The sequence below is a fragment of the Schistocerca serialis genome, chromosome 3, assembly GCF_023864345.2.
Source record: "Schistocerca serialis cubense isolate TAMUIC-IGC-003099 chromosome 3, iqSchSeri2.2, whole genome shotgun sequence".
Lineage (NCBI taxonomy): Eukaryota > Metazoa > Arthropoda > Insecta > Orthoptera > Acrididae > Schistocerca > Schistocerca serialis.
Window position 1 is genome coordinate 534607086 of NC_064640.1, and position 24343 is coordinate 534631428.

The window sequence follows — 24343 nt, forward strand, 5'->3', positions numbered from 1 at the left end:
AAGCAATAAGGATCTGGCTATGGTGACAAAGTAACTTGTAGCTTAGCTCATTTGAGAAAACACCAGTGATTCCATGTTATAGTCACTGAGTTGTTTGAAACTTGTCACATGGTTCCTGCATGAGTGGTCATTGCCGACAACAAGCAGCGATTATTACTCTCTATACCCAATATTGACTTAATGAGTCTTTTTGTTCTTCGATTTCCTGCTATGTAACGTGGAATTAAGTATCCCAATGGCCTTGGTCCCATTGAACTCTTTAATTAATTCGTAAGTTTGAGTTACGTTCTTTTTCTAATCTAGACCTCAGGTAGCAAAAATTGTTAACTTTTACGGTATTTTTCCTCCATGTTCAGTTCATCCAGATAATTAGTAGTAGATTGTTGTTTTGTAATTAATCCCCAAATCCCAGTTCTTATATTCTGTTGCTAGCTGATTAGATATATAGACCCAGTTTTCATCCTCCCACTCTTGCATCAGCAAATAGTAAATAACGCATGTATGTTCCTACTGCAATCTGTAACCTCTTTGTCTTGCAACTAACAGACCATTTACTGGGACAAATATCTCTATATTTGGAATAGTGCTGCTGACATGGGTCAGCCGCTTAAGAGGTATTTGGTTGTTCTAAGGTTCTGTGAAAGTATATCACTAGTTTTTGTTTGGTATATATTACCTTTACGGGTCTCTTGCATTTTAATTGAGACACTCTCTTTGCCTGCCATATGCAATGCTTTCCAGAGCTGGTTCCTTGGAATGGTATCATATGCTTTATGCAAATTTATGAAAACTAATCCAGTCCATTTTGGTCGTTTTCTACATTTTTCTAAAATATTACGGTCTGAAAATATGGTAAGTACATGCTCTAACAGTGGTCAAACTACGTTATTCTCGAGTTCTAAAATTAGTTTGCTCCCTGTTTCTTATTATTTTCCTTGAAATCGTTATTAATGTGTATGAAACACAATTTTTTCTACAATTCGAACAAATTTAGGGGTCTCCTTTCTTAATTGCGGTAGTAATATAATTGAGGTTCGTTTCCACAGGTATTAAGTTTTCATGTGTTGAATAACTGTGTTACTAGCTTCACTACCTAATCATATTTCGCAGTCTCCAGATTGATACTACCAGGCTCAGAACATATCATACCTCATTTTTCATTCATTGTTACCCTATTTTTTCCACTTCGTGTTTCTTTGTAGATTGACATTTCGTCAGATTTATCTTTCAGCCACTGAAAGAACGCATTATGTTTTCTTTCATTGCTATCTCTCCTTCTGACCACCATTCTGCTGACTGCTTGTGGTTTACTTGTATGCCTAGTATCTCTTTTGAACACTGGCGTTTATGTTTTCATACATTTCTTCTGTACTTCCTTTAAACAATACGTTCAGTATCTTCCCCATTCTATAGCAAATAATGTTCTTATACCTTCATCTGGTAAGCCGTTGATATTGTTTTGCATCGTTCTCAGTATAGTACATTTTTGTAGCTCTAATATTATCTTCTTATTGTTGCCTGTGGACAAAGACAATTTATTTTTAGTAAATAGTGGTCTGATCCACCATGCACTCTTCCTTAAGACCTTTCATCAGCCATCTAGAGACTACAATTGGTCATCTGCTCCCAAGTATATTTGGAAATCTCTTTCTGTTCATGAACTTACACGTAATTTTTGGATCAAATCTTTCAAAAATTTCAACCAGCTGTTCTCCATTACCATTAGAGAGGTGTCCAGAGATTATCTTTCTTCTGGACTTTTGTATCATTCATGGTTACATATACTCAAATAATTAGAACTTTCCTGGCAAATCAAGTCATTTCAAGTAGAAAAATATGTTCGTTGATGAATCTCCAACTTCAGGCTCTATTGTGCCACAATTTGTTTACCTTTCTATGGTTCAAATGGCTCTGAGCACTGTGCGACTTAACTTCTGAGGTCATCAGTCGCCTAGAACTTAGAACTAATTAAACCTAACTAACCTAAGGACATCACACACATCCATGCCCGAGGCAGGATTCGAACCGGCGACCATAGCCGTCGCTCAGTTCCAGACTGTAGCGCCTAGAACCGCATGGCCACTCCGGCTGGCTTACCTTTCTATATCTATTTACCTCAATTCATTAACACTTTTATATGCGTCACATTCTAGCCTAATTCTCTAATAATTCAGTATTTCAGATATTTTTCCTTTGAAGTGCCCAAAGTGAAAGAGTTACCTGCACTTTGGAAATTTCTGTTTTAAACTGTAGTACAATCCCTTATCATATTCAAGTAGTGAAGTGGTGGAAAAAGTTACATCTCTTAGTTACTCTGCTGTTTTCATAGTGGTATTGATTGTCAGTAAAACAAAATATGCAGTGAATAACATTCAGAATAACAAATGACCTTATTCAAAGAGTAGTTGGTTTTATGATTACAGCTGATGTTCAGTTGTTAGTTTCATATAAAAGTGCTTAAATTTGATCCAAACAAATGTACAAAATAATCTGATTATTTTCATACACCGTGCCATGACTTGTCATGCAAGCATGTTCCTTACAACTGCATAATAAAATGTCAGTAAGGTACAATCGCCTGACGTGTGAGGAAATACAGGGTGGTCAAAATAGAAGTAGACTGGAAAATCCTGGGTCAGGCGAAGGGTCCAATTCCATCCATCTGCTCTGACCACGACTTGAGCAGTGAAATGTGATGTCATTGAGGCACCATGTGTTTGAAATGGATTGTGTTTGCAGATGGCATATTGGTGTAAGTAGTGGCGCACTTTAGTGCGAGATGTTTTTGTTTAAAATGGTTGTTAGGTGATGTTTGTGTGGTATTGGACTTAATGATGTGTGTTACTCGAAGTTTTTGGGGCTTGTTTTGTTGTCTTGACAGTTACTTATGGTAATCTCGATGGTTGTTCTCTAGAGATTTATTTCCCATTCCGAAACTTTTAGTTCTTTGTGTTTTTAATGGTCTGGATACGTTTTGTTTTCCTTTTTGTTTTTGTTTCGGTGTTTCGTTTGGTACTATGCACGGATCTTGTAACGACATGTACTAGTCATTCTTTGGTAGCTTCCATGGGCGACCGTAAGGGGAATACAAAAAAAATTCTTCAGTTATATCACCTATTTCCACAATGTGTGAACATGCGATAAGTAACTGGTTCTCAAACCTGGGACCAATGTGTATGGCGGTGTTTCCAGTGGGCTTCAATAATCGTTATTTTGGCTTTATGGTATGTGTGTGTGACTAGATTTGTCATCTAAATTCGGGTGCCATGAGCATTTTTGTGTATGTTTGGTCTTTATTGTAATCCATTTCTTTATGTGTAATTTTGTGGAACCTTCTTTTAAAGTTTCAAAAGGGAAAGGTACCCTTTTGAGCTGCTCAAGCTAGAACACAACGGGTCGTGTATGATAAGCGGCTGGGCACAGTACTGTAGCAGAACATTTATTGGTTTTCTTAGTTTACACAGGTATACAGAAAATTCGTATTCGATTTTCCTTAAGCCTTAAAACAAATAATCCTTAAAACATGAAAATCATGCAAGCTTTTCTGAATATTGATTTAAGTTCTAAACTTCGCAAATTTCCCTTTTTTAACATCAGAACCAATAACTTTTTAAAAAAACTTCAGAACATTCAAAACGTTTAAAGGTACATATTGAAAATTCTATATTACCAAAAATTTCTTTTTCCTTAAACATTAGAACGAACAACCATAAGAAATATTAATATCATCCACAGTATTTAGAATAACCACTGAAGCTCTAGATTGCCCAAGTTTCCTTTCCTTTAAACACTAAAACCAATAACTTTTTTAAAAATTAAAATCATCCACGGTATTCTTGAGATTAAGTTCACAATCACTTTCACATTAGTGCATCGTAACCGGCCATAGGGATACTGACATGTGAAAAACTTAACGCCAGTTGAACCAATCCGGGAGTCAGAAAACCAGCGTTCGGATAAATACCAGGAAAACCTATAAAAAATTTAATTACAGTTTGCAGAAGCATAGCATGTGCCAATGCAGCCGCACACAAATCAACCTTTCGTCACTATCAGATATATCGGTACATGGCTCACTTTACTACAGTCCCAAGCTAAGAACAAACACTGCAAACGGCAAGTTATCACTATCAGTCTTAACCAACTTTACGTTCACCCGGCCCCTCGAACATGAAACGATTTGGAACAATACAGTTAAATATAGCTTTGTAATAACAGAAATTAATTAACCCCCCTTACATGCAAATTTCGGCCAGTGGAACCTGATAACTTGTATCCACAATCAAGAAGTGCCCTGAAGCTCACATCACTTCTGTAGAATACCATACACATCGTTCAACACGATTTATACAGCCCGGAAAGTCTACAACAGAAAGGCATCCGAATATTCACATGTAGCATGGAAATTTGCAGAACACTGCCAGGGTACAATTTAATGACACTATAGTCAAAAATAAGCCCAACCTGATCTTCGGTGCTACATCCAATGCGATGTCTCAGAAGAATCAGGAAAAATGCTCCTGAGACTTGCTAACCGAAAATAGTTTAATTTACAGGATGAGCCTGCACGTGACCAGACTCGATCACAGACGGACGAATTACTGTTCCAATCAATTCGAATGACTCAGTTCAAATTCCAAACTGAATATTGACGCTCATCAAATTCAGGAGGAGCGCGAAGCACTAATTCAGATGTGATGCGCCTCCTACCATCCGCTGACTAAACAGCAACCTCCGGACCGCTGACCCATCACTCAGACAACGCAGTAGGACTTGCCACGCAACCAATACACAATTAGCATGCTCCCGCCTCTCGCTACGCGGCTTACTCCGCCCTCTGTCGTCCAGACCACCAGTTCTCCAAGGCTTGCCCGGTGCGCGCATAAAACCGCTATCCACCCTGTCATCTCTGTCACAGCACAATTTTTATTTTCATAAAGGCGCGTTGATGCTAGAAATCTATACTGTCGCATGTATGTATCACATAAGTACAAACTGAAAATCATACCACGGTATCAATTTAATTGAGATGAGGGTATCGAAATTTATGTTGTTTTTTATGATTTTGCGATTTCTGTTAGTTTAGTTTCGATATTTCGTGAAGATTTTCGGTTTTGTTTGTTTTGAAATAGTATTGTTATTGTTGTGTATTTACTTCGCCCCTCTAAAACCCCCTACTTCCCATCATTGTCCTATTAGTTTCATTTTATTGCTAGAATGAAATATTTCACATCGTTCTTCGTGAATGTATTTAATGACGTTATGGCGGTCATTTTGTTATGCTAGAAATAGAGGTGTCCACCATCTTGATGGCTTCACAGGTCAAAGCATATGGGTGAAATCGGAATTTTCGATATTGCCAAAATGTTTGACGATGACACAGAATTTATTGCCTTTATTGGTGAATGGTGTACAATTAAAAGTATTTGCTGGAAATTTCTTCTGCTATTTGTAATCGAACTTGTGACTAAATTCCGGTCTCAGGACTTTTCTAGTTTGGTCACGCTATAGTTATTAAGTGTTGCTGCCATCTCAGTTTTGGCCATCTGTTGTACTTCTCTTCCATATTGTTTTTCTACCATAGCAAAGTAAATATACAAATACGTTTGTTGAAATAAAAATCAGAATTTGTGGTAATGTGGTTTGTTTTGTTTTTCTGAAATTAGTAGTCGAGGCAGAAACACTGACAACAATGGATGACGTTAAATATTCCTCTCCACTCTTATATGTTCTTGGTATGTGGTCTTAATACATCGTGTGTTTTTGCCAGAGTACGTCCTCAAATTTCACATGGCACACAATGTGCATCCAGACACATTTAAATACAAATACAGTTCAGTTAAATGAAAGATACAATTTCTGAATACTTGAATCGAAATGACTATTTCAGTATCCTTTGATGGACGATATTAAGCTTTATAACCTGCAGCAATAATGCATTGTGCTAACTGTTGGAGCCATTTTCTGTCCCCAAGATGTGTCCTGACAGGACTATGTAAACAGTGAAACATATATATATATGTTTAATGATATGTTTCTGCTTTTATTAATAATAGAAATGTTAGAGATAACAGAGGGTTTGTCATTTCAAACGATTTTGGATGACATGAGGGATTCTATCGAGTCTGAGGAGGTATACAGGCTGCACCTTTTACCCAGAAGGATATTCGTAATATCAAAAGAGAATTGGGAATTTATGTCCACCAGCGCCACAGCAGTATGAAATATGTGTAAGCAGTTTTATATATAGAAAAGATGAAAGACTGTGATATTGTGAACAATTTATCAAATGAAGACATAATGATGGTGTTGATGACGGATTTGCAGTGCGAATTGCTAAAAAATTTGGTTCCAAAAAAAAAGAAATGGCTCTGAGCACTATGGGACTTAACATCGGAGGTCATCAGTCCCTAGAACTTACAACTACTTAAACCTAACTAACCTAAGGACATCACACACATCCATGCCCGAGGTAGGATTCCAACCTGTGACCGTAGCGGTCGCGCGGTTCCACACGCGTAATCTTACATCTCATTCAACTAGCTCAAACAGGCAATCTATTCACTTCATAAATATGGAAATTGCATCGATGTGGTCTGAAAGAGTTACAGCATGTTTTTGTTTTAGTTTTATCTGCGGCAGCAAATTATTAAGAAGATATAAGGACAGTTTACGAAAGTGCATTTTCTCACGACTTTACCAAATATTCGATATGCGGGAAACTTTTTGTTGTTGACGTTAGGGAAATACACTATGTGAATGAAATCTTAAAAATACGTTATATTTTCATAGGTTTGAAACCAGAACTCTGTCGGAGATCTCCAATGCGAGATAATGTGAGTTAAACATGACGCACAATGCTCCATTAGCACATCAAGTACTTGCCGGGACTTCGTACTGTTTCGGCACGAGAAAGAGATTGCTGTAGTCTTATAACGAAGGTGTTATTAATTTTTCTGATCCGCCTACTTAATTCTAACACAACAAAGATGAAGCGTGTTCATCATGGCGGAAAAACGTAACTTAATAGGCCAACTTCTATTGCTTAGAAAGAAGAAAAGCTACACAAAGAACAAGGCTCCCGTATTAGAGCAGTTATATTGTAAATAGTAATACCAGGGTCGTCCACAAAGTAAGTTCCGTTTCTATTTCTACCCGCGGCATCGCCACGATCGCAGTTCCGAGCATGCTGCCGCAGTTACTCTGACTCAAGGAGAAGACGAACACCCTTTTCAGATCGTTGCTGCCGACGTGTACTTTGTAGTGCTTCTTTATAATGTCAGCCGTAACTGAAAATTCCGCCGCGTGTGAAATCAGATCTGTGATTCATTTTCTAAATGCAAAGGAAGTTATACCAAAGGAAATTCATCAGCAAATCGGCGAGGTTTACGGACAAAATGCTATGAGTGATTCAATGGTTAGAAGATGGGTCAGACTGTTCAATGAAGGACGTGATCAAGTGCACGATGAAGAAAGAAGTGGCGTCTGTGGTTACTGATGAACTGGTTCACACAATTGAAGAGAAGATTAAGCACAACAATAAGTTTACACTTGCTATGGAAGTTCCGCAAATTTCACGATCGCTAATTCATGCAATTGTTACTGAAAAACGAAAATTTCGAAAACTTTGCTCACATTGGGTACGCATAATTCTTATTTAACAGCACAAAAAACAACGGATGGGCAGTGCAATTCAGTTTTTGACACGCTACAATGAAGAAGGCGATGGTTTTCTTTCTTGGATAGGCCGGGGGATAAAATTTGGGTATCGTACGACACCTTTGAAACAAAACGGCAATCAGTGGAATAGAGTCACACTTCATCCTCAACGAAAGTTAAGCCTAAGCAAATCTTGACATCTTAAAAAGTCATGTGCACCGTTTTTTGAGACAGAAAAGGCATTTTGCTGATTGATTTCTTAGCACGAGGCCAAAGAATCAGTGCATATGGTTACAGCGAGACAATTAAGAAATTGCGCCGCGCAATACAGAACAAGCGCCGAGGATTACTGTCAAAAGGCGTTTTTTTTTTTTTTTTTTTTTTTTTTTTTTTTTTTTTCCGATAATGCCCGACCTCACACGGCGAATGTGACCAAACAACTCTTACAGGAATTTCACTGGACGCGTTTGATCATCCTCCGTACAGCCCGGACCTCGCTCCTAGCGCCTTTCATCTCTTCTTACATCTAAAATCTGTTATTGGTGGTCAACAGCTGAAAGAACATGTTACCACATAGTTGAATACACAGGCGGCAACCTTCTATGAAGAAGGCATACAAAAACTTGTGCCACGCTATGACAAGTGCCTACAAAATTTTGGAAGCTATGTAGAAAAGTAGTTTAACAGTTGCAGATTTTTGTACAATAGATATTCCTTTGAAATTAGCGTCCTATGGAATTAGCTGATGTTAAGTACTTATGACTATATAATTTTATTATGTAGGTTCCTTACAGATGTAAATTGCGCGCGGGAAACATATAGGTGGATCTGCCTGCTCTCCATTTTTAAGGGTGTAACGGAAAAACACTGGTATCACTCACGTCGCTATGACGGGTTCTAGAAGTGTCTCTATCACTTTCACGGTCACTGTTGTCATTTTATGAAATTGTCATCTCCTCCACTGAATTTTCCAAAAGAGCTTCATTCTGCCGTGCGTGTGGATGATGCTCTGCGTATGTTTGACGGCTTTCTTCCAGTCCTCAGCGATGATGTTCCTGACAGCTTCTCTTGTGAGTGCTTCGCCTGTAAATTTATTTTTATTCCTGAAAACGTAACTTTTAATTTGGACCGATATTAACTCTTGTAGATTGAAATGGCAGTGGTAAGGTGGTAGCCTCACGACTGTATGCCCATATTTTTTTTTCCATTTCGTCGATTTCGTATAGAGGGAACTGTAGCTTATGGAGAAATATTCTTTTCTTAAGCCCCACCTTTCTAAGGTCATCACTTACATCGCTGTTATGATGCTGAAGCCAGTCAATCATTTCCTCATTTCGGTTTGCCAAGGTAGGTGTCTTGTCAACAATAGCTAAATGGTAAGGAGCATTATCTAGAATAAATGTAGATTGTTTTTCAAGATTTGTTATTGGTGAATCTTCGAATCGCTTTGTTAATGTAACGTGGTTCATTTCTTCATCATAATCTCCTGTTTTCTTTCATTTAAAAAGCAGGAGACTGTTTGGGACGAAACCTTATGAGGTACCTGCATGAAGAAGAATAAGTCTGTCCATCTTTCCAGAAGGCTTTGTCATTGTTCCTCTTGCTCTGTCGTCTGCCCAGCCCTGCTTGACAACTTGACCAGAACTGACCCACGCTTTGTCATGTCACATCACTTCGTCGATATTTATGCTAGGAATGTCCCTTGAAAATCGGCATCGCCATGGAATTATATCCCCCCTCTCCAACAACAGCTTATGGTTACAGAAATGTCCACAGTGAAGCCAAGGTTGTGTAAAACTGTGGACAAGAATGTATGACTGCCTTGAAAAAGTCCTGATTCTGTAAGTGTGACCAGTGACTTCCTCAACGTAGGTTGTTTCTTCCTGTGGTAATAATAAACATGACGACGAATCGCATCCACTGTAAACGAAACGATACTGGTAGTCTGTTTATCCATACGACGTTTTCCAAAAAAATTTTCAAATGGCTCTGAGCACTATGGAACTTAACTTCTGAGGTCATCAGTCCCCTAGAACTTAGAACTACCTAAACCTAACTAACCTAAGGACATCACACACATCCATGCCCGAGGCAGGATTCGAACCTGCGACCGTAGCGGTCGCGCGGTTCCAGACTGTAGCGCCTAGAACCGCTCGGCCACTCCGGCCAGCCGACGTTTTACCCCAAGAGTGATATGTTTCGATGGTTCTTCAGCTTCTTTTTCTTTGTCGAGCATTTCCTTCCCAGTCTTCACAGCAGTGTTTTTGTTGATATTTAAAGCTGCAGCAGTTCTGTCGATCACTTCGGTAATGGACAGCAGCGGGCCACCATTAAATTTTTCGTTTTCAAAGTGGGCACATAACGCGCAAATCTTTTCTCTTGACTGCCCTCATATGGCCAAGAGAACGACCCCGAACTTTTCCACTTATAACTTTCGACGAACTTCGCGCTGACATCGTGCAGTACCACACTACGACTAACGGAAACAACAAACAACAGTAACAACGAATAACGGAAACAACGACTAACGGACACAAGGAATAACCGAAACAACGAATAACGGCAACAACGAATAACTGTAACAACAAATATAAGAATAACTCCTACAACCATAAAAACGAACTCACAGGAAGTCACAGGGTGCAACTATCATACAAGACAGCAAGCTGGCTGCAACTGAAGCCCATTGCAAGCGAGGAATTGTTGTGGTGTGGGGTAAGGGTTTGGCAACTTCAGGGATTTGTTGCAGATCCCGGTAGCGTGTAGTAATTTTGGACATAATATAGTAACAACGCTGATAGTTAAAGACGAGTTTGGTGGTATCTCAGCAGTATTTTGCATTTCAGATAAAGAGAATATGGGTGTAATGACACAGTTTTTACTTCTGTCAAAGAGAAAGCAGGGGTAATTAAACAGACTTTTTTTCGGATGACACAATTTTTATTGTGCATGGGCAATTATAATGGGCCTGACAGAAAATAGTTTACTGTGAACGTGACACAATGACTGCACCTGGAGGAACAATTTTAGAAAAGTGTGTGTTGGTCCAAATAAGCAAACCCAGGTATATAACGCCTTTTGTATTCTGCTACAAAAACTAGATGCAGAAAAGTTTGGTGCGTGCTTAGAGTTGTTTGAGAGAGAACGACAAGAGGATGAAGACACAAGAGAATTTGGAATACATTTAAAAAATCGTTATTCTTATCATCACAATTTAACCATTAACACAAAAATGCATCTGGAAGCTATGCATTGAGTACTGAAGTATTATTGTGTTGATGCAAGGCTAATAATAGATTGGACAAGTTGCCGCTGATACTTACGAAACAGGCAACAGATAAACATTTCAGTTGATGTAGGGTATTTCAAGACATAGTTCTCCCCACTCGAACTAAGTAAACCGCACTTTAACGCTCCTTGTCGCATTTTTTCTCTCCTTCACCACATGCCAGTAACTGTCTGATGCTTCTATGCCTAAATTCAGATGCTTTGAGCTACTGGCGGTTAAATTATGTGTGGTAGTGCATAGCAGTAGTGCACAGGGAGCAGTTGGTATCTTCTTATACACCCTATCCACACTCTGCCCTTGCAGTCTCACTGGGTTGTTCCACACGTCAATGGATGATGCGTATGATGAGTCCAGTAATGACCTCCACCAAACTGAATCACCTGGTGCACTTTTTTGAGTCGAGGACAGGCTGGCTGTCTGCAACGATGAGTGGCACAGACAATAACAGATCATTGTCCTGCTCCAACATGTCAACCAGATGCGCTACAGGATCCCACATACTGGCTGCCACTTCAGATCCTGACAAGCTGGAGGCTATTGCTGCCTCTGCCACTCCCGACACTCTTCTACATCTACATCTACATTTACACTCTGCAAGCCACCCAACGGTGTGTGGCGGAGGGCACTTTACGTGCCACTGTCATTACCTCCCTTTCCTGTTCCAGTCGCGTATGGTTCGCGGGAAGAACGACTGTCTGAAAGCCTCCGTCCGCGCTCGAATCTCTCTAATTTTACATTCGTGATCTCCTCGGGAGGTAAAAGTAGGGGGAAGCAATATATTCGATACCCCATCCAGAAACGCACCCTCTCGAAACCTGGCGAGCAAGCTACACCGCGATGCAGAGCGCCTCTGTTGCAGAGTCTGCCACTTGAGTTTGCTAAACATCTCCGTAACGCTATCACGGTTACCAAATCACCCTATGACGAAACGCGCCGCTCTTCTTTGGATCTTCTCTATCTCCTCCATCAAACCGATCTGGTACAGATCAAACACTGATGAGCAATACTCAAATATAGGTCGAACAAGTGTTTTGTAAGCCACCTCCTTTGTTGATGGACTACATTTTCTAAGGATTCTCCCAATGAATCTCAACCTGGTACCCGCCTTACCAACAATTGATTTTATATGATCATTCCACTTCAAATCGTTCCGCACGCATACTCCCAGATATTTTACAGAAGTAACTGCTACCAGTGCTTGTTCCGCTATCATATAATCATACAATAAAGGATCCTTCTTTCTATGTATTCGCAATACATTACATTTGTCTATGTTAAGGGTCAGTTGCCACTCCCTGCACCAAGTGCCTATCCGCTGCAGATCTTCCTGCATTTCGCTACAATTTTCTAATGCTGCAACTTCTCTGTATACTACAGCATCATCCGCGAAAAGCCGCATGGAACTTCCGACACTATCTACTAGGTCATTTATATATATTGTGAAAAGCAATGGTCCCATAACACTCCCCTGTGGCACGCTAGAGGTTACTTTAACGTCTGTAGACGTCTCTCCATTGATAACAACATGCTGTGTTCTGTTTGCTAAAAACTCTTCAATCCAGCCACACAGCTGGTCTGATATTCCGTAGGCTCTTACTTTGTTTATCAGGCGACAGTGCGGAACTGTATCGAACGCCTTCCGAAAGTCAAGGAAAATGGCATCTACCTGGGAGCCTGTATCTAATATTTTCTGGGTCTCATGAACAAATAAAGCAAGTTGGGTCTCACACGGTCGCTGTTTCCGGAATCCATGTTGATTCCTACAGAGTAGATTCTGGGTATCCAAAAACGACATGATACTCGAACAAAAAACATGTTCTAAAATTATACAACAGATCGACGTCAGAGATATAAGTCTATAGTTTTGCGCATCTGCTCGACGACCCTTCTTGAAGACTGATACTACCTGTGCTCTTTTCCAATCATTTGGAATCTTCCGTTCCTCTAGAGACTTGCGGTACACGGCTGTTAGAAGGGGGGCAAGTTCTTTCGCGTACTCTGTGTAGAATCGAATTGGTATCTCGTCAGGTCCAGTGGACTTTCCTCTGTTGAGTGATTCCAGTTGCTTTTCTATTCCTGGGACACTCATTTCGATGTCAGCCATTTTTTCGTTTGTGCGAGGATTTAGAGAAGGAGCTGCAGTGCGGTCTTCCTCTGTGAAACAGCTTTGGAAAAAGGTGTTTAGTATTTCAGCTTTACGTGTGTCATCCTCTGTTTCAATGCCATCATCATCCCGGAGTGTCTGGATATGCTGTTTCGACCCACTTACTGATTTAACGTAAGACCAGAACGTCCTAGGATTTTCTGTCAAGTCGGTACATAGAATTTTACTTTCGAATTCACTGAACGCTTCACGCATAGCCCTCCTTACGCTAACTTTGACATCGTTTAGCTTCTGTTTGTCTGAGAGGTTTTGGCTGCGTTTAAATTTGGAGTGAAGCTCTCTTTGCTTTCGCAGTAGTTTCCTAACTTCTTTTTTGAACCACGGTGGGTTTTTCCCGTCCCTCACAGTTTTACTCGGCACGTACCTGTCTAAAACGCGTTTTACGATTGCCTTGAACTTTTTCCATAAACACTCAACACTGTCAGTGTCGGAACAGAAATTTTCGTTTTGATCTGTTAGGTAGTCTGAAATCTGCCTTCTATTACTCTTGCTAAACAGATAAACCTTCCTCCATTTTTTCATATTCCTATTAACTTCCATATTCAGGGATGCTGCAACGGCCTTATGATCACTGATTCCCTGTTCTGCACTTACAGAGTCGAAAAGTTCGTGTCTGTTTGTTATCAGTAGGTCCAAGATGTTATCTCTACGAGTCGGTTCTCTGTTTGATTGCTCGAGGTAATTTTCGGATAGTGCACACAGTATAATGTCACTCTATGCTCTGTCGCTACCACCTGTCCTAAACATCTGAGTGTCCCAGTCTATATCTGGTAAATTGAAATCTCCACCTAAGACTATAACATGCTGAGAAAATTTGTGTGAAATGTATTCCAAATTTTCTCTCAGTTGTTCTGCCACTAATGCTGCTGAGTCGGGAGGTCGGTAAAAGGAGCCAATTATTAACCTAGCTCGGTTGTTGAGTGTAACCTCCACCCATAATAATTCACAGGAACTATCCACTTCTACTTCACTACAGGATAAACTACTACTAACAGCGACAAACACGCCGCCACCGGTTGCATGCAATCTATCCTTTCTAAACACCATCTGTGCGTCTGTAAAAATTTCAGCAGAATTTATCTCTGGCTTCAGCCAGCTTTCTGTACCTATAACGATTTCAGCTTCGGTGCTTTCTATTAGCGCTTGAAGTTCCGGTACTTTACCAATGCAGCTTCGACAGTTTACAATTACAATACCGATTGCTGCTTGGTCCCCGCATGTCCTGACTTTGCCCTGCACCCTTTGAGGCTGTTGCCCTTTCTGTACTTGCCCAAGGCCATCTAACCTAAGAAACCGCCCAGTCCACGCGACACAACCCCTGCTACCCATGTAGCTGCTTGCTGCGTGTAGTGGACTCCTGACCTATCCAGCAAAACCCGAAACCCCACCACCCTATGGCGCAAGTCGAGGAATTTGCAGCCCACACGGTTGCAGAACCGTCTCAGCCTCTGATTCAGACCCTCCACTCGGCTCTGAACCGAAGGTCCACAGTCAGTCCTGTCGACGATGCTGCAGATGGTGAGCTCTGCTTTAATCCCGCTAGCGAGACTGGCAGTCTTCACCAAATCAGATAGCCGCCGGAAGCCATAGAGGATTTCATCCGATCCATACCAACACACATCATTGGTGCCGACATGAGCGACCACCTGCAGATGGGTGTACCCTGTTCTCTTCATGGCACCCGGAAGGTCCCTTTCCACATCTGGAATGACTTCCCCCAGTATGCACATGGAGTGCACATTGGTTTTCTTCCTCTCTCTTGCTGCCATATCCCTAAAGGGCCCCATTATGCGCCCGACGTTGGAGCTCCCAACTACCAGTAAGCCCATCCTCTGCGACTGCCCGGATCTTGCAGACTGAGGGGCAACCTCTGGAACAGGACAAGCAGCTATGTCCGGCCGAAGATCAGTATCAGCCTGAGACAGAGCCTGAAACTAGTTCGTCAGACAAACTGGAGAGGCCTTCAGTTCAGCCCTCCGGAATGTCTTTCGCCTCCTGCCACACCTCGAGACGACCTCCCACTCTACCACAGGCGAGGGATCAGCCTCAATGTGGGCAGTATCCCGGGCAGCCACAGTCGTAGTCCGATCGGGGGATGCGTGGGACGAGCTGGCCATCCCCGACAAACCCCCATCCGGACCCCCACAGTGATGCCCATTGGCAACAGCCTCAAGCTGTGTGACCGAAGCCAACACTGCCTGAAGCTGGGAGCGAGGAGATGCCAACTCAGCCTGCATCCGAACACAGCAGTTGCAGTCCCTATCCATGCTAAAAACTGTTGTGCAAAGAACGTCAGGACTAATCTACAGAGAGCACAAACAAATTGACACAAAATTTAAGTGGTTATTAAAATATAAGATTGCCTAGTAAATTCGGTAATGCTGCTACTTGCGCACTGCTGACACACTGCTCAGCGGTGGAAGCAGACTACGGGATTTTACACTATTCAGGTACTAAAATGCGATGCTACAACTCTCAAATACTATTATACGCCCGAAATTTGTGAATTAAACAATGCAAGTACCAAAAGCATGCAAAGAAATTAAGAATTAAACCATGTAACAAATACATGAGTTAGGAGTATACGACTTTCTGCTGGCAGCTGCTTATCCAACAGCGGCAGGGAGCACACTGGCTGTGACCAACCGACACTGGCCGTTCAAAACAAAAACAGAAGACAGACGACTACGCGAATTTACACTATTCAGGTACTAAAACGCGATGCTACAACTCTCAAATACTATTATACGCCCGAAATTTATGAATTAGACAATGCAAGCACCAAAAACACCCAAAGAAATTAAGAATGAAACTATGTAACAAATAAGTGAGCTAGGAGTATACGACTTGCTGCTGGCAGCTGCTTATCCAACGGAGGCAGGGAGCACACTGGCTGTGACCAACCGACACTGGCCGTTCAAAACAAAAACAAGACAGACGACTACGCGAATTTACACTATTCAGGTACTAAAACGCGATGCTACAACTCTCAAATACTATAATACGCCCGAAATTTATGAATTAGATAATGTAAGTACCAAAAACACGCAAAGAAATTAACAATTAAACTACGTAACTTGATGTTACCTCTGCAGGTCCTGACAACTCGGAGTCCACTGAACAAAGAAAAAGAAGAACTGTTACATGTGGGGCAAAGAAATGAAGTTGGACAAAAAAGAAGCGATAGCAATAGCAAAGACATGTAATTAGTACTCACTTTTGCACTTCTTCCTATCCTACCAGGAGGTGCTGCACGATCTTGGCTACTGCGACTGTTGACGTTTCATTATCCTTTCATTGACTAAGACTGGCGAGCTACTGCACTCGCCTTGTATGCTCTACATGCAGCGTTCCTGCAAATTTCTAGGTGGGAGTAGGGGAAATTCTTTGTTCTTACTGGCTGTCACCAATATCCAGGGAGAGTAATGGGGGAGAAGCCTGTAATTTCACTATTTCAATCGCCTGCTGATGGCACTTTTGTGAACTATGTCAGTCGATCTGGGGTTGTTGAAGAGCACACATTCGTCTGTTAGGCATATTGACTGCCTAGTTTCCATCAGAAACAGCCGTCTATACGAGTTGCGAAATGTATCTTCAAGCCATCTCGCTGCTTCACCATTATTTTCTGGGATGTTTTCTTCTTACGCTCCTCCCAGGTCCGGATTTATAGGGGGGTGGGGGTAAAATGGATTGTTTGCCCCGGGTGGCAATTTCAGCGGAAACGAAATTAATAATGTCGAAGAAAAGAACCTTGTTTCACAAAACGCCACGTTGGTCTATCGATTATTCATATGATTTTGTAACGCATCCCTGTTGATTTTAGAACATTTTTGAATACATTCTAAGTTGTTTCCTGAACTAATAATATACTGAGTTTTGAATGTGTGCATAGTGTACGTGATGTGTCTGCGAGGGGAATCACCGTGTCATCTAGAAGTAAAAAACTTTCCCACAGACAAAAGGGGACGGGTCTATACGATCTGAGCCAAATAAACCCGAACGGGTGAATGCCAGTCACTGTTTGTTTGTGTGGTTGACTCGGTGTGCGAATGATAAACATTGTTACAATTATTAGCGAAATCCATAGATTCAGTCTACCAGAGTGGAAATAAACGACGACAGGTATAACAGGCAAGAAAGATTACATATTATCGTCTCGGTGTATCCAAGCAAATGAAATTTTGACAAAATTTTTTTGCCTGATCGCTGCACGACTAAAGGCCTCCGGTTAGCAGCTCTGCTAAATTCTGTTCTCGGAATAGCGCGGAAAACGCATTGCACGAACGCGTTATAACGCCTAACCGGAGGACAAACTCGGGATAACTAAATCGGTGACTCTGGCAGGGTTAGTGAAGTTAACCGAAAAATAAATTTGGACAATGGCAGGAATAGATACAGAGTTAGCGATGACAAGATTGTTTGTTAGAACGAGGAAGGAAAAGAAACGGGGGCATCGCACAAATTAAATGGAAGTAGATGACGTTTCCAAATTTATATAAAAATTTCGAACCACTTTTCGATCTCATGCTCGAGAAACTTGAGCATATGAATGAAATGTGAAACTATACTCCTGGAAATTGAAATAAGAACACCGTGAATTCATTGTCCCAGGAAGGGGAAACTTTATTGACACATTCCTGGGGTCAGATACATCACATGATCACACTGACAGGACCACAGGCACATAGACACAGGCAACAGAGCATGCACAATGTCGGCACTAGTACAGTGTATATCCACCTTTCGCAGCAATGCAGGCTGCTATTCTCCCATGGAGACGATCGTAGAGATGCTGGATGTAGTCCTGTGGAACGGCTTGCCATGCCATTTCCACCTGGCGCCTCAGTTGGACCAGCGTTCGTGCTGGACGTGCAGACTGCGTGAGACGACACTTTATCCAGTCCCAAACATGCTCAATGGGGGACAGATCCGGAGATTTTGCTGGCCAGGGTAGTTGACTTACAGTTTCTAGAGCACGTTGGGTGGCACGGGATACATGCGGACGTGCATTGTCCTGTTGGAACAGCAAGTTCCCTTGCCGGTCTAGGAATGGTTGAACGATGGGTTCGATGACGGTTTGGATGTACCGTGCACTATTCAGTGTCCCCTCGACGATCACCAGTGGTGTACGGCCAGTGTAGGAGATCGCTCCCCACACCATGATGCCGGGTGTTGGCCCTGTGTGCCTCGGTCGTATGCAGTCCTGATTGTGGCGCTCACCTGCACGGCGCCAAACACGCATACGACCATCATTGGCACCAAGGCAGAAGCGACTCTCATCGCTGAAGACGACACGTCTCCATTCGTCCCTCCATTCACGCCTGTCGCGACACCACTGGAGGCGGGCTGCACGATGTTGGGGCGTGAGCGGAAGACGGCCTAACGGTGTGCGGGACCGTAGCCCAGCTTCATGGAGACGGTTGCGAATGGTCCTCGCCGATACCCCAGGAGCAACAGTGTCACTAATTTGCTGGGAAGTGGCGGTGCGGTCCCCTACGGCACTGCGTAGGATCCTACGGTCTTGGCGTGCATCCGTGCGTCGCTGCGGTCCGGTCCCAGGTCGACGGGCACGTGCACCTTCCGCCGACCACTGGCGACAACATCGATGTACTGTGGAGACCTCACGCCCCACGTGTTGAGCAATTCGGCGGTACGTCCACCCGGCCTCCCGCATGCCCACTATACGCCCTCGCTCAAAGTCCGTCAGCTGCACATACGGTTCACGTCCATGCTGTCGCGGCATGCTACCAGTGTTAAAGACTGCGATGGAGCTCCGTATGCCACGGCAAACTGGCTGACACTGACGGCGGCGGTGCACAAATGCTGCGCAGCTAGCGCCATTTGACGGCCAACACCGCGGTTCCTGGTGTGTCCGCTGTGGCGTGCGTGTGATCATTGCTTGTACAGCCCTCTCGCAGTGTCTGGAGCAAGTATGGTGGGTCTGACACACCGGTGTCAATGTGTTCTTTTTTCCATTTCCAGGAGTGTATTTCCTAACATAAAACTTTTTGTTTGTGGTAGGCCTAATAAGCATTTGAGATTGGTACTTTGTTAATTATATTCTGTCGTGTTATTTATGCAAATGAGACTGTCTCGCTTATTTGGCGTGTGTTACAACTGTTGCAATATTAGAAAGACCTAGACGTAATCAAATCGAGAAACCACAGTAGTCTTGGGTACTATTCGCATTAACAGCTTTTTCAGTATTAGATAAGGACTTTTTGATTTTTCACGTGGTAAAACGTCTGACGAACTTTGATGAGGTAGCAGATTCTTTCGCAGAAAGGAAAGCACTCCGTATAAAACTGTAGCAAGATTAGAGAGAAAAAATGCTGGGAACTAACGACTGTTCGTACTGTCTTGCTTGTCTCTAGTCTGTACTGGTTTTATGTTTCCTGTATTTAATTTTATCTCACACAAAAGAGAAAGTTATTATAGGCAATAAAGAGTGCAAAATTTCTGAAGAGTTCTTATTCTCCCGGTCACAAATTATCCCATCCACTATTAATTGTGAGTTTTTTTTTTAAAGAGGAGTTGGGTGTCAAACCAGCCCCGTGGGAGCAGAACAGGCACCACAAGGCATTTTAATTTCCACTATACTGAATATAGGTTTGATGGCTTCCATTACAAAACATATACCTTCGAATTCCACGGAGTGAAATACAGTGACGTGCGACAGAAGAATGCTGTGTAAAGAGGCGTGAAACTGCACTGTGGCACACTTTATGTCTGACATTTCCTAGAACAAGTATATGAAATTCTTCACAAAGGTGTGCCTCAGAAAATGAACATGTTTTTGAAAAATCGATTTTTTTTTTAAATTTTGGCGTCCTGCCTCAAACTCTCAAGTGTGGATGTGGGAGGGGGGGGGGGGGGGCGCCACTATCATGTTTTTGCACCGGTTGGGAAATACTGTAGATCAGAATCTGGCTCCTCCACTATCTTTCCTTCCCATTTCTCATGTAGGAAGCTAAGGACTCAGTCCTTGGTTAAATGCCTACTAGTATTACAGTTATTTAAGTCTTCTCTGTTCAACACATTTCATCAATGGATCACATTGCGAAAGTTTACCACCCAAAGCTTGAATTTCCGAGCAGGATAACCCCAAAAATAGCTACAGTTCCTTCTACTCCAACAGCTCAGCACAGACTGAACGATTTTTCCCAGCCGTTTTTTCTGGGAGGGTAGATAGAGGGGAGGAAAGGAAGGGGTGTGGAGAAGTGGGGGGGAGGGAAGGGGGCTAGGGATTTCGCTGAGGAGGAAGGGGTAGGGATCCCCCAATGGGCTGGAGACTTCCCAGAGTGGGAGGAGGTAATTAATTGATCAATTTTATTAATTGGTCATTATTTTAACAGCAATTTGATGCCAAAATTACGCTTGATGAGCTATTCCCACTACATACTCGCTGAACTTAGCAATTAAAATTTTAATTGTAATCCTTGTCTGATGAATTGTACATATTGTTTAGTTTAATAGTTTTTGAATGTTTGAATAAATGAATATGTGATAACGAGAAACAATTATTTCCATGTCTTTGTTATAAGAATTCGGGTAGTTTTGGGTTCTGTTGGATAAAATCCTTCTAAATTCAAATTGATAAAGCAAATAAGACAAAGAAAATATTCCAAATGACTATTTTTATTAATAAAGTAGGCTGGGGGAAGTGCATGTCATCATTTTTCCTTGTGAAGTGGGGCCCAGAAGAAAAACGTTTGAGAATCACTCTCTTAGGCTAGGCGCAAATTGAGAAGCGTATAGCACGTGTGACGTGACACGAAACTACAGCGCGACACGCACGTGCCGCACGGGTCACGCGGGTCCAGCGCATATTGCGACGCGTACACCATACTTCGCACGCGCCGACTGGCGACGCTCTGCGCTGACTGAACCGAAGCGCGCGCAGCCTCTTATCTTTCTCAAATGATTTTACAGAAACTATTCTCTGAAAATATATGATTTTTGCCTTACTTGTAGCGTTATATGTCAGCTTCGTGCCCATCACCTCGCTAATGACCATTTTTATTGTGACGTATACATTTTAGTAAGACACTACGCTAAACTCAAGAAGTTTGCAACGAAAATTAGGGGTCTCTATGATTTTGCGTTTGGTGCGTATTACACCATATGTTGCTCCGTATGAAATTTAGCTAACATGCTGAATTTTTGTTTAGACTTGGGAGGAGATCTCTATCTGCCTCCGATCTCGAGAAAATGGATCCCACGTAGCGCGCTCACTTCCGATCTCACGCCCGCGAGAATGAAATACTCGCAACATCTCTCGTATCTCCTAAACCGCTCGAGACATCGAAACGAAAGTTTGGCGTATGATAGCACACAAGGAGGAGAGTGTTTTGCCAATTATCAAACACACGGAACTTTCTTATCTATGGCGATATATCACTACTTATACTTCTTTTTTTATTTATTTCAATCCAGTGACTGTAATTTTTTAAGAGTTATCGACAGCTAGCGAAACAAGAGCTTCCTAGTATGAAAATAAACATGAAATTTCTTCTTTTATGTTACTGCAAACCGATACTATGAGTTTTTTCATAAGCTATTGAGCTCTGTAATTGCCAATTACTTGTTTAATGAGGCCCTGCGTTTCGGAATTCTGTCTAAATAGCTGCTGTGAGATGAGTTTGGCAAATTACATTGTGACAAAGGAAGTACAATTAAACCAGTCACCAAGAGAAATGTGGCCTTTACTCATAAATGGTGATGCTTCTTCGAATGAGAAAAGGTTAACAACTCACACAAAAACAGATTGGCAATTCTGTTGGAATTTTGGTGGAATCCCCGTAACCCATCGTATTACGCACTGATAATGGACTTAGACTCTGCGCACACCAGAGAGGAAGAGTAATCCCGTACGCGTGCTGTATTCTTAGGCTACCAGAGGATTATATTCCTTCTCTTGATCTGAGCAGTATTAAAATAATGACGAGCGTTCCTTCAGGTGGAATGATAGGCACATGCCAGATACTGTTTACTCACCTAGGGCGTGCCAAATTGACAATGCGTGATCGCGAATAAAATAGTTGTTATTGAGAAAAATAAACAATTGATCTGTCGCACAACACAATGGTCAGTGTATTGTCAGCAGCGAAGGATAATGCGCGTGACAGGAATGCACAAGTTAGCCATGTGTGCCTTGTGAGATGGCGTTCGAAAAACATTGTCATGAAAGTAGATCTGCCTTTGTCAGCAGCAAATTTCAACAAATTAAATATATCTAATCATAACACTCTTTTAGGATATTCCTACTTTCGTAATAATACCGACCATTTTCTTCATTTGTGTAGCCTGTTGTTGTATAATTAGTTTATTAATGCTGATCATGTCCATGCAACAATTGAAATACTTTTTCTCGTCACGGCGAACTAATTAAAACATTGTTATTTGTGACTGCTTTTCGACTGTTTCTAGCTTGCAGTGAAAATATGTTGTTCACATGCATGTAGTACAGTGTGTCGTATTACATTATTACATACATATCAGAGTAATCACAGTGAAACTTCTATACTTCAGATCTTGGACGCTTTTTACCACAAGAACAAAGGGATCACACCTGTGGAGATTATCCCTTTCTAAATTTTTGTAACAGATCGCACAGATACGCTAGCTTGCTAGGCAGCGAGAATATAGCCTTGTTTTCCTGCCTTGCTTCTTAATCACATGATTTTATAATATTCCTTGCTTCCTTATTCACTACCCTCTGTCCCTTCTTGCGATCTGAAAACATCACAGAGGCATATGGTGCAATTCCAGCGGCCAATGGCTCATCAGTTACTGAAGTATACATTTTTCTTGACAGAAGAAAAACAAAACTATGCAGATATAAATAACAGAAAAGTATAACGTGCTAACGACGAAAGCTGGAGCGTTTAAATGGCGAAAAACGAAACACTACGCAGAGGCAATACAATTCAGTACACAGTAATGCAAAATTTATCGTATTGGCAATACTACCACTGCTGATATGCGCCGTTCCGATGTGAGCATATGGCCGGGCTACTTTTCCGCTCCCCTCCTTAAATTTCCCACGATGCTAGCGTGGCAAGCGCGACGCGCAGCGCGAGAAACTGTGCCTCAACCACAACGCCGCGCGACCTGGCGCAGGCACGTGTCGCGTCCCAGTCGCGTCGCGTCGCAATTTGCGCGGTCCCATTTGAATCTGTGATGTTACAAAAACGCACGCTGCGCTGCGTCGCGGCACACGCGCTATACGCTTCTCAATTTGCGCCTAGCCTTAGAGCAACATTACATTCGGATAGAAAAGGACGTGGCCATTTTTTAGCGTTTCTTACTTTTTATCCAACGCAGTTTTCCTGCAGACACTAATTGAAGTGCTACACCGAAGCAAATTTCTGTGAGTTTGTTCTAATCCAACACCCTTTTCAAGTTTTTGATGATTAGCATCTTTCGCATGGGTTTTCACCAGCAGCAATTCAGCTGTGAAAACAAATTTCCACAATACCCACTGTACATAAAAAACACCCTATTTAACGGGTCCAATCCAGTGACGGAATTCTGGATTTTGTTCCCGTTATTTTCGGTACCGTGTTTCTGTTTTCTGTGTAGCTGTTCTGTTGACATTTCGCCCCTCATGTCCTTTTCTGTTTTTTCGGAGCTGTACAGCTTTTTCTCTTGCCTGTTTCCTTATTTCTGAAGTTACGCATTTGGTAAATAGTATTTCCGTCATAGTTTTGAACTGAAACATCCCTACAGGAACTCACGACTGGTAATTGGACTAATAGTATGAACGCCCAATCGAAAGCCACGATGCGAAAGGAACTGACAATAATTTCTGTTGCATTAGGTCTTGTTGACTGTGTTATTGCAGTGCACGATTGAAATGTCTCCGCGAATTATTTGTATTCATTTCAATTGCTGTGACAAACAAGACTGGGGAATTGTCGTATGTGTAGACAGTATCCTACAACGTACTACTGCACATCGTACAAGCTTTCAAATTATCGTATGTCCCCACAATTATGGTACAGGTTGACATCCCTGATGTACAGAGACGAAACTCTACGACGTTATGACGTTAACTCGTTGGTTACGGCGTTCAAAAATAATTTCTCTGGAAGGGGAACATTTTGGCGCAATTTCTGTATGCAGTTGCCGTTGTTGGTCACGCCTTCCGAACAATAGGCATTTAATCAGTCTTTGTCTTTCTGCGAGGGAGGTAAGCGCAGGTATAGCTCAACTTAATTTCTATCACA